Raw genomic sequence first — 15,285 nt, forward strand, 5'->3', positions numbered from 1 at the left:
TTCCTTATCACTTTTTGTTGGCAGTTTTTATCCGGTCACAGCTGAAATTCCATTGAGTTCTTTCTCCTTTTGTATAAAATACAGATTATGTGGAGACAGCCGTCTGAGTAACTGGAGTTTCATCTCGTATGGCCATTAATTATTATTGCTCCTTTAGTATTTCTTATCTATCACAGAGACGTAGGACTGTATTTTTATAGACGTTTGCTGTTTGGATAAAAATAAGCTTTCGTGTGATGGCGCCTCAGCATTCTTTTATTGCAGAAAGGATGGACAACACATTTTGCACATCTAGGAAAGGGTGGAATAAGATGTTTATAGCTGTCATCATTGTAGAGGTGTGTGTATTTGGTAATACACCAGGGAAGATTTTGGACAGTATAGCCAGCCTTTGTTGTGATATTTTGACTTGTGTCTTTTAAAAATACATCCACAATCATGTTGTATTTCTTTCAAGGGAATCATATGCACTGTGAAATTTTTCACTGAATTATCCTGAATTTTCCCCTGCAGTTGGGAAAACTTAAGAGTACATTGCTTTCCTGGTAGTTTGTTAATGTTCAAGTGTTATTTTGCTCTATACTCAGAATTATTTTCTTGTCTTGATTACTTCTCATTGCTCACAGGGGAAAAACTTGCACTGACTCGTGGCTCAAAAACAGAAGTGATGTGCCAAATACCTGCTGCTACCAGAGCCCTTTCAAACAGCCGTTACCATTGCTGCCATGAGAGAATCAGATGCAGAACGCAGGGAATCTCAGACACTGAAGTCTGGCTGCAATGCTCCCAGGAGGATCCCTCCCAGACATCACTGCTCCAACAGACCCAAACCTTCTTGCTTCCCACCCAAAACTGCCCATCACCAGTGTAATGCCCTACTTGTCCTGGGACCAACATTTAACCAGTCAGGTGATGTCCTTCTCTGTGTCTTTTACCAAAGGGTGTTCAGTGCAGTGTAGGCTTCTCTAACCCAGCCTGGGCTGCAAGCAGCAGCACATGCAACACACAAAGGTAGACCTGGACTCCTGCACACACTGCTTCTGTCTGAACTCACAGCTGACATATGCTAGTAGCTGTTTGAACTTAATTCAGATTTTTGGCACAACGATCTCATACTCATCTGGTGTCCTTCTAATAGTCAGGCATCTCTCATCCTCAATTGCTCCCTGCTGAGAAACACCCTGCTTATATTAGAAATTATTATTAGTCTGAACATGATTTCCTTACTGTTTAATTTCTTTCTGCTCTAAAGGCCACCCTGTTTGCCTTATGTGATATTCTCACAGAATCACAGAATGAGCTATGTTGGAAAAGACCTTTGAGATCACTGAGTCCAACCTATAATCTAGTACCTCCTCATCAACTAAGTACCACATCCAGATTTATTTTAAAAACATCCAGGGACAGTGACTCCACCACCTCCCTGGGCAGACAGTTCCAATGACCAATCAATCACTCTTTCAGTGAAGAATTTTTTCCTGATGTGTAACCTAATGGCACAGCTTAAGACTGTCCTCTCATTCTGTCAGTTGTTCCTCTGTGTGTTCCACTCATCTCATTGGCATGCACTGCATTTTCTTGCCCAGTTTCACTGTTGAACACAATTGAGCAAGAACATCTCAAAACTGACAGAAGCTTATCAGCGTCTTCCTCCAGCTTGCTGCACCTTCCTCCTTAGCTCCTCACACATTCCACAGTTTTTACTGAGCTCTTCCTTAGGGTTAACTGTGTGTTTCTGGTGTTCTGTGGAAAAAAAAATGTAGTGAAGTCTGGATAGTTATGGAGGGATTGCTGCATTTTTAAATCAGCTCAGATGATTTCCTTACCTTCCATGTGTATTTCCTCTGAACAGACGATCATTTTCTGTTATGTTCATTCATCTTTGGTAACATTTGTTCGTTTTGAAAGAAAAGAACAGCTTTTTTTGTAGAATCTGGCAAAGAGAATACATTTTCCTGGTCTTTTCTGTAGTCAATATTTACAGTAAATGTCTGCTCTTTTCTTAATTTAATTTCTTGAAGCAATATAAGGGCCATAATTTCCAGCTGCTCTGGGGAAGCCTTTGGGTGAGGACGGAGAGGGCATGAGGGCCTGGAGGCTGATGGCATCGTGCCCAGGGGATGGTGTGGTGGCACCCAACGCATCTGAGGGTGCATGAGAGAGAGGGTGAGGGCCTCCAGGAGCCAGTGCTGGATGCTGTGCAGAGAAGAGACCTGTGCACCCAAAAAGAGACCAGGCAGGATCCTGTCCCCAGCAGCCAGGCTCTGTCCCAGCCCCAGCACAGGCACCTCCACCCTGGTGCTCACAGCCTGCTTAAATCTACCTCTTACTGCATGGGTGCCGACAGTTACTTATTCATAAAACTATTTTGGAATAGTTATTCTACCACAAACTTATCTTGTGTCTTTTTCAGGGAAAAGGCCTTCATAGACAAGCTGTAATGAAATAAAGTTGGCTTGCTGCATGTCTAGGGACCTGATTTGCAGCAATGTAAAACAGACACCCCAAACTAGTAGATACATTTTCTGTTAGTCTTTCTGTGCCTCCATTTCATAGCTGTGGAATGGATTTGAGTTTTATTTATTTATTTTTGTCTTTCTGTCTTTTGGGGCCAGGGTGAAAATCAGATTATGTTTGTAATGGGTTCACATTTCCAGAAAATGTTTGAACACTAAGGAGGAAAAATGGCCTATGATTTCACATAGAAGAGATATTTTGAAAACTCAAAATGTTGATTAATGAAGTGAGCAGTTTACAGTCATGTGGGCGTTTAGAAAGAATAAATATCTCCTGATCTTGATGTCTTTTTAACATCATCTGCTGGATGTCATTCAGTGCACATTGCAACACTGCTGGAGGAGACATGCAGTGAACTGCCAAGGGAATTTCAGTCAGAAGTTTAGGCCAAACATTTAATATTTTCATTATTGCCTTAAAAGTTACAGGTGATAATAATTGAAAGATGTAATATTTGCCAACATCTTTTTTATGGTTTTGATTGAGCACAGTGCCAAGGGACACTACACATATAAATAAAGTCCAAACAAATTTGGGTCAAAATAAATAACTTTTAAAAACCTCTGAGCAATCCAAACTCAGCTTTAAACATATTTATTACAACATCCATTACAACAGAGTTACCCCTGATTGCTGAACAGCTAATATTAATTTCTAGATTACTTTTCCCTGAAGTAAACTGCAGGAAGAGTTCAGGCACAGGCTCAGAAACTCACAGACAGGCTATGTCCACACTAGTAAATTAAACAACATTAGAACATGAGCCCAAGCTTTAGCACACAGTCACTATTACATGCCTAACTTGTCTTGATCCTCAGATAGGTTTGGGGTCTTCTTGTCACAGAAATTTGGCTCAGAAGAAGCAAAGGGCAGGGAAAAAACCTTAGCTCTAGAGAAAGATTGCTGAAGAATTACACTAATACTAAATAATGAAGAAGAATGTAAACAGATTATAGATACAGAGAGCCTGAGACCAGCTAATGGCTGAAAAAATAGATGACAGAGATAAAAAATGATAAGACTTGTCAGAAAGAACAAAGCCTCTGTGTGCATCATGCAGATTAAGGAATTAGAGTCAAAAGGTTAAGTGTGAGCAACAATGAATATGAAAAATGAGTAAAAAAGGAAGAAAAAGGCAAATTTGTTTCATAAATCAGTCCTAGTCTTCAATTGCAGTAGGGAAAAAAATGTTATTTAAATCTCTCATGTCAGCGGGCTGGACACTGGGAAAGGTATTGGCATTTTCAGCAGCAGATGAAAGGTGTCTTGTTCTAATTGCTGCAAATATTGGCCTCAGGTTACCAATCATCATGTGCTTTGTATCATGGTGCAAGCCAAACTGATTTTCAGTCTTAAAGTTCATGAGCCTGGAGCATTTTTAAACTGACCTCATGCACATCCAACCCTATGCATCTTAAGACTTTGGTTACTTTATAGAACAGGAATGTGGACAAGAGGTTCTATCAAGTGTATAGTAGGTGCTGCCCATGAAATCCATGTTCACAACAGGTAATAATTTTGGGTGTAGCATCTGTTCTCTTTACTGCAGGAAATTCTTCTGAGAGAAGCTCAAAGTGGGTAGCAGATATCTAAAAGCACTTCTAGTTTTCTGAATAAATATGGCATTTTATCTGCCATTTGTAGAATGAACAAAAATATATTCTGGATTATTACCAGCAACAATAGCTAAATTTACAATGCTTTCCTCCTCTAAGTTAAATATGTTGTTGAAATCTCCTCCTGCTGGTGAAGACAAATCCAATTGGTTTTCATTACATACATAATGGAGCAGGAGCTCTGCATCTGCAATATCTCCAGTTCAGGAATAAGAGTAGGGAACAGTCTGCACTGCAAGTGGATTGGTCCTGCCTATTCAAATGAAGCTGCTTTCATGCCATTTGAAAGGAGTAGCTATTCACATCCTGTTCATCATGTCAGTAGGGCATAGCAAAAATCCAAGCCTATTTATTCTAAAATGGAAATGAGCTCTGCTCATAAAATCTCCCTCAAGAACTACATGATGACTTGTGCACAGGGGCTATAAAGATGCCTTTGCTGTGACTAACATGGAAAAAAAAAGTGCTATTCCTTTTCCAAGCACCCCAGAATCCACTGAGATGCACTTGTAATGCTATTAACAGTACCTAGGAACTGTTGGGCCACAACAACCCCATGCAGAACTACAGGCTGCAGGGGCAGTGGATGGAAACCTGCCAAAAAGAAAGGAAAGCTGGTTTGGGGTGTTGACTGGCAGTGGCTGAACATGAGGCAGAGTGTGTCCAGGTAGCCAAGAAGGCCAATGGCATCCTGGTGTGGCCAGCAGGGCCAGGACAGTGATCATCCCCCTGTGCCTTGAGTTCTGGACCCCTCACGAAAAGATGTACACTGAGGTGCTGGAGTGAGTCCAGTGAAGGGTAGCAAAGCTATTGAAGTGTCTGGAGTACAAGGAAATGGGATCTTAAGGAAAATGGGAGCTTGGAGGGAGCTTGGAGAAAAGGAGACTCAGAGCCTTATTGCTCTCTACAACCACCTGAAAGGAGATTGTAGCCAGGGGGAGGTTGGTCTCTTCTCCCAGGTAAGCAGTGATTCAGCAAGAGCAAATGGCCTCAAGCTGCACTAGGGGAGATGTAGAATGGATATCAGGAACAGGCTGCCCAGGGAAGTCACTGGTCCTGGAGGTGTATAAAAGATGTTCACTTGTCTCTTAGGGCCATGGTTTAGTGGTGCACTTGGCAATGCCGGGCTGACAGTTGTAATCAATGATCTTAGTGGTCTTTTGCAGCCTAAATGATTCTATGTACCCAAGAATGGTCCAAACATTTGGACAGAACTCCCCCTGTTCCAGCTTCTTTTTTCTGGTGGTGACCATGGGTAGATACACAAAGCAGGATGGGTGTGTGTAATGATGTTTTCACCAGTTCTCCTGATTTCAGCTAAAGAGTGAATTTCTTCTCAGTGGCTGTTCCAATACTATGTGTTGGATTTGAACAAGAATCGTGATGATGCTTTGGTTTTCTTTCTAGGTTGTATTTATCCAAAGTCAAGGACTTAGGCTCGTATTCTGCTAGTGAAGAGGTACTCAAAACAACCCTAAAACTGGGAGGGAGCACAGATGGGGGAGGTGACCTGAGCTGACCAGATGGATATTCCACACTCCAGAATATCATACCCAGTATATAAACTGGAGGGAGTTACCCAGAAGGATAATTTCATCATCATCATCATCATCATCATCATCATCATCATCATTATTATTATTATTATTATTATTATTATTATTATTATTATTATTATACTTACCATTAATATGGTATTTTACTTTAAATTATTAAACTGGTCTTATTTCAACATATAATATATTATTATAATATATAATAATAGCTATAATATTACATATATTATATATAATATCATAATATTTTTATATTATATTATATATATGTTATATATGATATATTTTATGTAATATATGATATATTTTATGTAATATATTATATATAATATATTATAGTACATATTCTATATTATAATAATAGTATATTATAATGATATTATTATTTACCATTAATACAGTATTTTACTTTAAATTATTAAACTGGCCTTATCTCAACATATACATTTTACTTTCATTCTCCTCCCCATTCCACTAGGGTTAAGGACAATAAAGGGGAGATTGAGCAAGTGGCTGTGTGGTGTTTCAGCTGGGATTAAACCACAACAGCAGTACACCAGCTTCCAGTTCTCTGTGATTTTGATGTTTCATGGGGATTTTTTACCATTAACAAGTCTAATTTCTTTTTCAACACAGGAAAATTTCTATATCTACAGTGTGCTATGACAATGAGTTGTATATTGTAATGATATTCTATATAGCGAGACACTCCCTGGCTGCGTGCATGGAGTTTAACTTCAGCTCCTCTGTGGTGGAAGCTCAGGAAGGACTGAAGTCCTGCATGTTGTTTGATGTCCCAAGTTCCCCTTTCCTCTCTGCTTCACTCTTACCTCCTCTCTTTGCTGTTTGGTGGGTGCTACATAGTCCCTTTCCACCCTAACAGTTATAAAAGTCAAATTAATTAGGTCTGTATTTTGGATTTAGCTACACAACATGATGTGCAGTTTGATGAAAATTAATGTTCTATGCTTGTCATGGGATGAAGCATTATTCATTTCTTCATGAGCTTTTTTGTGGCATTGCCTTCCTTCGCATCCTCATTAACACAGAATAGTTTTTCTTAACAGCGAATCTCTGAAATGAATATGCATGGCCTTTAATTAGTTGCATTTTACAGCAGAAAAGCTGACGCACAGGGTGAAATGTTCACATTTGCAAAATGCCTAGCTTGGGTTGGCCAGTTCAAGTCATGCAACACATGATTTTTCCAAAATGCTGTTGTGACTAAACACTGTGCTTGAATAGGAGCAACAGCAAAACTGCACGACTGTGACTGGCAGCCAACAATTAATTACAAATGGTTTTAGATACCAATACATAATATATGTTCTCTCTCTTTTGGGGGCAAGAATCAAAGGTGAATCAAGAGCACTAACCAAATAAATATGGCACTCAGCTTTTTAGTGCCTGCTCACAGTGACTACCTACGTTTAAGCATAGGGCTTCAGTAGTCTCAAATGCAGGACAAGAGGCAGTACAGCATGTCTGGTCGCCATATATGAGCAGGATGCATCTATAAACAACAGCAGCAAGTGAAGTATCATCTACAAGCGATTAAAACAAAAAGGTTTTATCTTGCTTAAAAAAAGGATGAAAATCACCCACCCTGTATTCAAGAAGAGAAGGTTTTGTTTCAAATTCTAAGCGATAGAAAATGATATTTGTTCAATACACATACATTTAGACACAAAATTTAAATCAAGAAGGTAAGTGGGTGGAGTAATTTATCTAACTCTGGAGGGGCAGAAGCAGAATTAGTATGCCCTCCATGGGCATCTTTGCTGGCTTTGGAAGCTGGTTTTGAGTGTTTCCAAAGCACTGGGCAACTTGCAGGAGTGGAGGTTGGCAGAGGACTGGAAGGAGACTTGTTTGCCTGAAAAAGTTTCTCTTCAAGTATTGTTAGGATCAATCTGTATGATATGTAAACAAGTTACTGGGCTCCAAACCTGAGAGAAGATTCCCGAAGGGAGTAATCAATCACTATAATTAAAAGATATTTTGTGAGTTGTCATCAATTGAGAGAGGCCATGTTCATCAAATCAGGCAGATTTCCATTCTTTTCCCACCACCACTGAAATCTGTCCAGGTCTTGGAGCAATGGCCCACCCTTTGTCAGCTATAGACAGAGAAAATATGCCCAAAATATGACTGAGGAAGTGGTTTTCCTTTGCTTTGCTTTGGGCAGTTTTGTTGTGAGTGCCTGGTGTGAGTTCAAGTGATTGCAGAGCTCAGGAGTGATGGATAATACACATAAAGCACATTAAGTGACCCCTCCTGTGGGGTATCACTCCCCTGGGGATCAAGGGAGAACACTGTCATGGATGTATTTAATACCTGTGAGCATTTAATAAGAAAGTATCAGTTAGATTTTCTTGTAGCTTTTAACACTTTTTTGTTGTCTACTAATTCAGGTACTCAAAATTAACTGCATTCCTCCAGTTTTCAGGTATTAGGTTGCTCTTATTACGTAGAATTGAAATGAAAGTTGGTGCAACTGGTTCTCGTTGCTGTGCATGCTTTGAACATTTCATCACTTTCTTCCAACATAAATTGGGAAGAATTTGTGGTAAGCAAATTACCACAGAGAACTAACAGAAAAACTGATCCCTGTTACTGAAACAAGCAGATTAGGATTTATTTTTAAGTACTGCAGCTTTACTATACGAACAGACTCATACACACAAACACAAATACGTATTTATATCCTGCCTTTAATTATCTGACAGATTTTATCAAAGACTGATTTTATTAATGAATTATATTACTAGGTGGAGTCAAATTTTTGCTTTCGGCTGAAAGTATGAGCAACAGAAAATGACTAGATAAATATTTTTTTTAAAAAAAGGTTCTGCCTTAAGCATCCTGAAGGCAAGTAAATTTCATGATCATTAAAGGTCATTTTGGGGCTCATTATTTGATACTACTTGGGCACCTGTGGGCTCCCACTCTCAGTATCCTTGGGTGGGTTGGGATCTCCAGTCTTTGACACTGCTGACAGACTGAAAGATCATAGTTGCATGGCATGGGAGTAGGGAAGAAAGCAAAGGGGCTGACCAGAGGACTAGAAAAAACATGACCCCTAAAGAAAGATGAATGAATGGAGTTGTTTAGTCCTGTGAAGACAGGACATGCTAATGATTTTCAAATATGTAAAGCACCACTGCAAAGAGGAAGACGGCTTCTGATTTTCATGTCCATGATAGGTGAGACATAAAAATAAAAGGATTCACTACTTTGAGGAGAGGTTGAGGTAAAACATTTTTAAAATTCCCTTGCTACCTGCAGGTAGTAGTGAAGACCTGATATAGAGGGATTTTAAGCAAATATTTACATCTGATTACCTAGATATGGACAGAACAATGGTTTAGATGATTTCTTAAATTTCTTTCCTAATTTAGTGGCCTATTAAATTTTCATTTCCATTATTTTTTGCTTTAGGTGACACACACTTAAACTAGTTATGCCAGCTAAATAACTCCTCTGAACACAGGGGGGAAAGAAAATGGACTCCTACCCCAGAAATGAACTTGGCCTAACTCAGAATTCCTCTCTCTCCTCCCTCCAGTGTCAATCTGCAGCCATTTCCTCTTAGGTAAAAACATTTTCTCTGTACAGGCTTTGTTTGTATGAGGCAGGTACAGGCTGCCTCTCTCCTCTCTGAACTTCTTGGACTCTGCTAGGGAGGCCAAGGCTGCCCTTGTCTTCCGTGGTGGGAGCTGGATGGCAGGGTGTCCACTGCAACATGTACTGATGTTCTGGTGCTCTTTTCACCTCTGTTACACAAGTTTATGTGAAAGGACAACATCTGTCCTTAAAATTTAGTGAGAGAGAGAGAGAGAGAGAAGTGGGGCAAGAGAAAAAGCAGACAGCTAAGAAATGCAGGAAGGGTTTCAGAGCAAGAGAGCTGCTGCACTCATCTGCAACTTCCATAATTTTGCACAATATCTCTTCCATCTTTTACTGGAAGCTTCAGATTTTCTAGAGGAGCTTTCCCATCAGCAGCAATCCACAAATTATCACTCAAGGAATGCTAAACAAAGAGCTTTGCAAACTCAGCAGCTCTACCCCCTCTCTTATTTATGTGATACACAAGTCGAGGAAATAAATTTCCTTTAAACCAGTAGAGTGTATGAGTACTGTGACCAGAAGGGGTTGTGCAGGCCACAAGAGCTCTTCCAGGCCTTCAGGCAAACAAAACATGCAGCTGCCTCCTGCACCTCCCCACCAAGTCCTCTGTTCAGGCCCTGTCTTTCCCCCCAGTATTGGGGGTCAGCAGAGCCAGCCAGCTTGTGAGTCCAGGGCAGGCTACACTGAGGAGGGTAAATTGGGGCAACAGGGCAGGGCAGGGCAGGGGGTCCCAGCTGCATCTCCCCTGACTGCTCTCCAGCACAGAGCTAAAAGCCCTCAGCTGCTTGCAGGATGGGCATTATGCGTGTGGGAAGCTTTGCCCCTATCCCAGGCACCACAAGAACACAACCAGAACCACAGACAGGAGGCTGCAGGGATATTGTGCTGGATAAGGAGAGTCATCTTTCAGAATTACTAGAAGGTATAGAGGTGAAAAGGCTGTGGTAATGGTTAAATAAAGATGAAAAAGCCCCAATAATCTTGGGGTGCTGGATTTCTCAGAACCTGTTTATAAAACATCCAGTGATCCTACATAAAACTGGGGGCGTTAGAAGGTATGGGTGAAACCATCTAATCCTATTCCTCAAAGCCCACTGTTTTTGTGCTTATTTTCAAGCTGATACCTTGTTTTATAGGAAACAATTAAGAAGCAACATGCATAACCAGGCATCCTCACAGCACCAGTGCCATGTTCTAGTAGGAAACAGTTTAGCACAATGATCTTCATTTCTTTAAGGTGGCTGAGATCTTTAAGGATCTACCAAGAAAATAAAAACAGAGGGAAGGAATGTGGAAAGGATGGAGGGGAGGAGGTTAGGAGAAAAGAAAAGAAAAGAAAAGAAAAGAAAAGAAAAGAAAAGAAAAGAAAAGAAAAGAAAAGAAAAGAAAAGAAAAGAAAAGAAAAGAAAAGAAAAGAAAAGAAAAGAAAAGAAAAGAAAAGAAAAGAAAAGAAAAGAAAAAGAAAGAGAAAAGAGCAGAGCCAGGCATGGAAAGAAATAAGGAAGAGAAGGAAGAAAAGAAAGCATCCTGTTGCATGCAAAAAACAGACCCAGCAGTGGCAAGAGCTGGGCAGAGTGGAGCCTTTCCTGATAATATCAGTTTACTTTTTAATTAGATGCTGAGCTTTTAAAGACAATGGAGTAGACATGATAAAGAGCAGGCTATTAAGTTTCCCAATTACGGAGCACAAAGAATCCAATAATTTATGTGCTGATAATCTCCTGGTAATCCTCCGGGTGCTGCCGGAGCGTAAGCGTCCTGATTACTCCTCTGCTCTTACATGGATTTGTTCTCCTACCATAGCTGAATTTCCCCGTTATGTTTGGCACAGCTCATTTAAAACAACCACAGTTACCTCACAGCCAAACCGCTGGCCCAAGTTTAGCTAAGATGAATAGGCAGCCGTTCATCTGCGACAGAGCCTTTGGTGTAAGTGTGGCCAATTAGTCACACGTTTGGTGTTCTAATTAGGCAACGCTGGGCCTTTCAGAAAATGTGCTGTTGATTTAGGTACTTCCTCAAACAATGCTAAATTGTGTTATGTGAAATTCAATTAGTTCTTTTCTAAATGTTTCCACATCTGTTATTCTTTAAGCATAAAGTGATGAGGAGAGAAGGAGAAGTGAAAAGCCAGAGTCTCCACTGGTGAAATATGTTAGGCCTCTGGGACCAGCCCTTTTTCCAGCTTTTGACCCTGAACAGTGATATACAGGAAGGAACAAAGTTGGAGAGCTATCATGGTGAAGCCCTTTAAAATAAATCATTATAGAAGAAATACTGCAACTGTAAGGGAACATAATCTCTTATGATAGCCATAAACTAAGCTTTGTTTGGAAACGGATGGCATGGGGAAAGCACCATTAAGCAAATGATTATAAATTCTTTTTTAAGAACTCCATTTTTTTTACGATAATAGTGATATGTTTAAATCCCAAGATTAACCAAAAATAAGTACAGAGCCAGTTTACTGTTTTGTGGAATCTTTTTGGGTAGTTTTATTTTTGTTTCACAGTTTTCCTCCGAGGACTAAAAAAGGTGGCAAGACCTCCTGTAGGAGGTTTTCAGGGGGAAGGAATGGGATGCATTTATTATTTCTGTTGCAGCATTTTGCAATTTTTCTCCACTTTTAGAAGAACAAAGCACCACAATCCTTTTGATCCCTCGAACAAAGCGCCAGGCTTTCAGGGGAGCTTTTCGGCGCTCCTCGTGACCCATGAGGTTTACATTTGCTCGGGGTTTCTCCCAAAACGTGGGCCACCTCTGGCCCTTGTCGTGGCCATGCTGTGTGTCCAACCTGCAGCACGCAGATGTCGGGGTACGGGCGAAGGCAGAGCAAAGATTTCTCCAGCGTCTTGACTCAGCCAAAACCCACAGCTGTCTAAAGGTGAAGTTGTACATGCATTTGATCCTTGTTGCTGTTATCACCTTTTCACTGACCAACATTTCAAGCCTTATCTGTGGCTGGCAGGCCATGTTTCAGGTTTGTCAGAGCCCGGATATAGCCCGTGCGGTTTTCTGATGATATATCTTGATAAGATTTGTGGAATGCAAGAGATGAAGTTGTCAGCACTGCTTTGTGGCACCTCCGTACATGTCAGAAAATGAAAATATTTTCAGAAGCGATGGCATTATTTTGACTGGTGACACAAACTTCTAAGACAACACATGTCCTTGAAAAGAAGAAAAAGGAATGTAGAATATTTATAATAAAAGACAAAAAAATGGTCTGTCCTGGAAAGGCATCAAGTTTGAAGGGGGAACCAGATGAGAAAGAGGAGGAAAATCAAGTGTTTCTGGAGCTAAGCTGATAAATTACTTTTTCCAGCTGTAATTACTGCTATTACATATTCCTGTCATCCTTGTAAATCAGGACCTTGAAGTCTTCCTTTTTACAAAAGAATCTTAAAATAAGGTAGAACCAAACAAACGCACAGAACGCTCTTTTCAGCTGCCATGTTTGCCTCCAGGTTCAATTGTCACATTATAAGGCAGCTCGATCATGCCACAGCTTCCCAAACAGAACTATTTTGTTTCCCCAGATGATGATGAAATAAAAGAAGTGCAAAGCTTAGCAGAAATCTAGAAAGCCTCAGCTCCATGTGACTTCACACACCTCTCTGCAGGACTTGCTGAGGTGCTCAGCTTGAGTAAGAGCATGCTGCCAGTTTTAGCAATGGCACTAATCTGTACCAGCCACAATCTGAGCATTATGATCTTACAAATAATACAATATTCACGCATTATTTCTTAAAAACAAACAGCAGGAGGAGGCCAGCTGTGAACTCATTCTGCCTTCAAAAAGTCTTGAAAGCTTTTTGTTCAAGAGATGAAGGAGAATTGGAGGCAAATAAATATCCTTAATAGTTGTTGGAATAATTCAGGTATTTTTATTGAAAAATCCTGCTGCATGAAAGCCAAACTATTAGTAGCAATGCATATGTTTTTGGAAAAAATATCTGGCCTCTTCCAGAAAAATAATAAAAAAGAGCTATCCAAGTCAAACCTTTAGACTGTTGATACAAAAAAAAAGGGGGGGGAAGATTTGGCAGAATCTCTTTCCTTTAGAATAGAAGAGTTTAGTTTCTGTTTTCAAACTGCAGAAGTTGTCAGAAAATAGGATAGTTCTCCTAAGAGATGAACAAAAGTTTTCTTCTTAAATTCAGGTAAAGGTATTAAGACAGAAGAATATTTTCCAAGTTTGATAAAAAGCATTAAAATAAAAACCTTTCAAAAAAGAAAAACAGTTTTGAATATGTCTAGAGGTTATGAATTTTTGACAGAGAAGTGTTCTACCTACCTCCCACGGGGTCTTTGAATTTTGTTTCTAAATCAGATCAGGCGCATGAAAAGCCTCTCAATCTATCTTCTTCTGAAATATGATGCAACACAACTTAACAAATTGACTAATTCCCTAAGCAATATGGCTTTTTAAAGTTGATCCAGAAAAACATTAAGTCTAAACAACTCCCTAAAAGACCAAGCAACCTAGATTTGGATGAGAATTTCTGTTATCTAAAACAAATGAGGTTGTTTGTAACAACCATTGTTTAGTTGCATGAAGTTTTGCTCCAAATTCCCCTACTCAACAAGCATCTTTGAGGCTTCACAAGGCACACCAATTCCAAAAATCTAAAAGCTGCCCTGTGCAAGGCCTCTACCTCATTTATTAGGTGATAGTCACAGCAGAGACAGATCCCTCTTCACCTGAATGAAGAGTGAGGGAAGCTGCTAAAATGACTCGCTGCCAATGACTGCAGGTCTTGCCTACAGATGTGCTTGTGTTTGTATGTGTCACAAATAAAATTAAAACCCCCACCATCATTCACAGGCAAGAGTTCAAACATCCTGCACCAATACCTTCCTTGTGGCTCACTTTAAGGAACTAAGTCCCATACTATCATTCAATACTCTTACACTTTTCTATACCAGGAAAGTAGAAATCTTCAGGAATGTATTCAGATGTAACAAGGAAATATCTGAGGGGAAAATAAATTGTTAACTAAGGAGGACTGGACAAAACCAGCAGATTGTCTGGGAGTGCACTGAGGGAGAAACTCCATCTGTAGTGATCCTGCAGTGGAAAAGCACAGCAGAGGCAGAGCTGTTCCTGAGCCCCCTCTCATTCAGTGTCGACCGAGCATCTGGCTTGCCCACAGAAATTGCCCTCATATTAAACCCTGCATCTAGGATCAGAAGCACATCAATCTTCATCTCATGAGCTGATAGTTGCATTCCTAATCCAGGCAGGTTGAGCTCAAGCCCTCCCAGTGAGGGGGAGTACTTGGGTTTCCTGAAACTGGCTTTTAATGGGGGATAGATTGACCAGATGAGATTCTGGTTTTCATCTCTTATGTTAATAGAGGCCTCTACGTCCAAAAAAGTTTGGTCTTGGCTTTGGGCTGGTTTTATCACAGTTTGCGGTTGTATTTTAAGGCACACTCTTGCCTACTGTATATTTTTGAGTCAGAGGAAAGGAGCATCTTCCTTCTTTTACCCCTAGAGTTGGCATGCAGTGGATGCAAGTCAGCTTCACTCCTCAGAGCCGCAGACTTCAGGCTGTCAGGGTGGGCAGACATGCTCCTCCCTTAAATATTTTTAACAAGAAACACTAACACAGCAGCCCACTGCTGCCTCAGTCCTCCCCAGTTCTTGGAGGGCACCTTTCTATGTTTAAGCTCCCTGCTCTTCCTTTTGCCCCACCATGTCTATACATGTCCTTTTTTTTCTCCTTCAATTATTCCTAGAGTGAGTCTGCTCTCCTCGGACTCCTGACCCTTATCAGCATAATCAGAACTACTATTCACCCTACTGTGGGAGGCTAAAGCACTTTTTATCTTACTTAATTTCTTGTCTCCTCTCAGGGCCCTGTCCTGCATCTCTAAATTCAGCCCAGTGTCTGCAGCAGCAGGTGTGGCAGATGAGGCCTGAGGAGCCACTGTCATGGACATCCCAAGAGGGATGGGCACAGC

This window comes from Zonotrichia leucophrys, chromosome 3 (genome assembly GCF_028769735.1).
Source record: "Zonotrichia leucophrys gambelii isolate GWCS_2022_RI chromosome 3, RI_Zleu_2.0, whole genome shotgun sequence".
NCBI lineage: Eukaryota > Metazoa > Chordata > Aves > Passeriformes > Passerellidae > Zonotrichia > Zonotrichia leucophrys.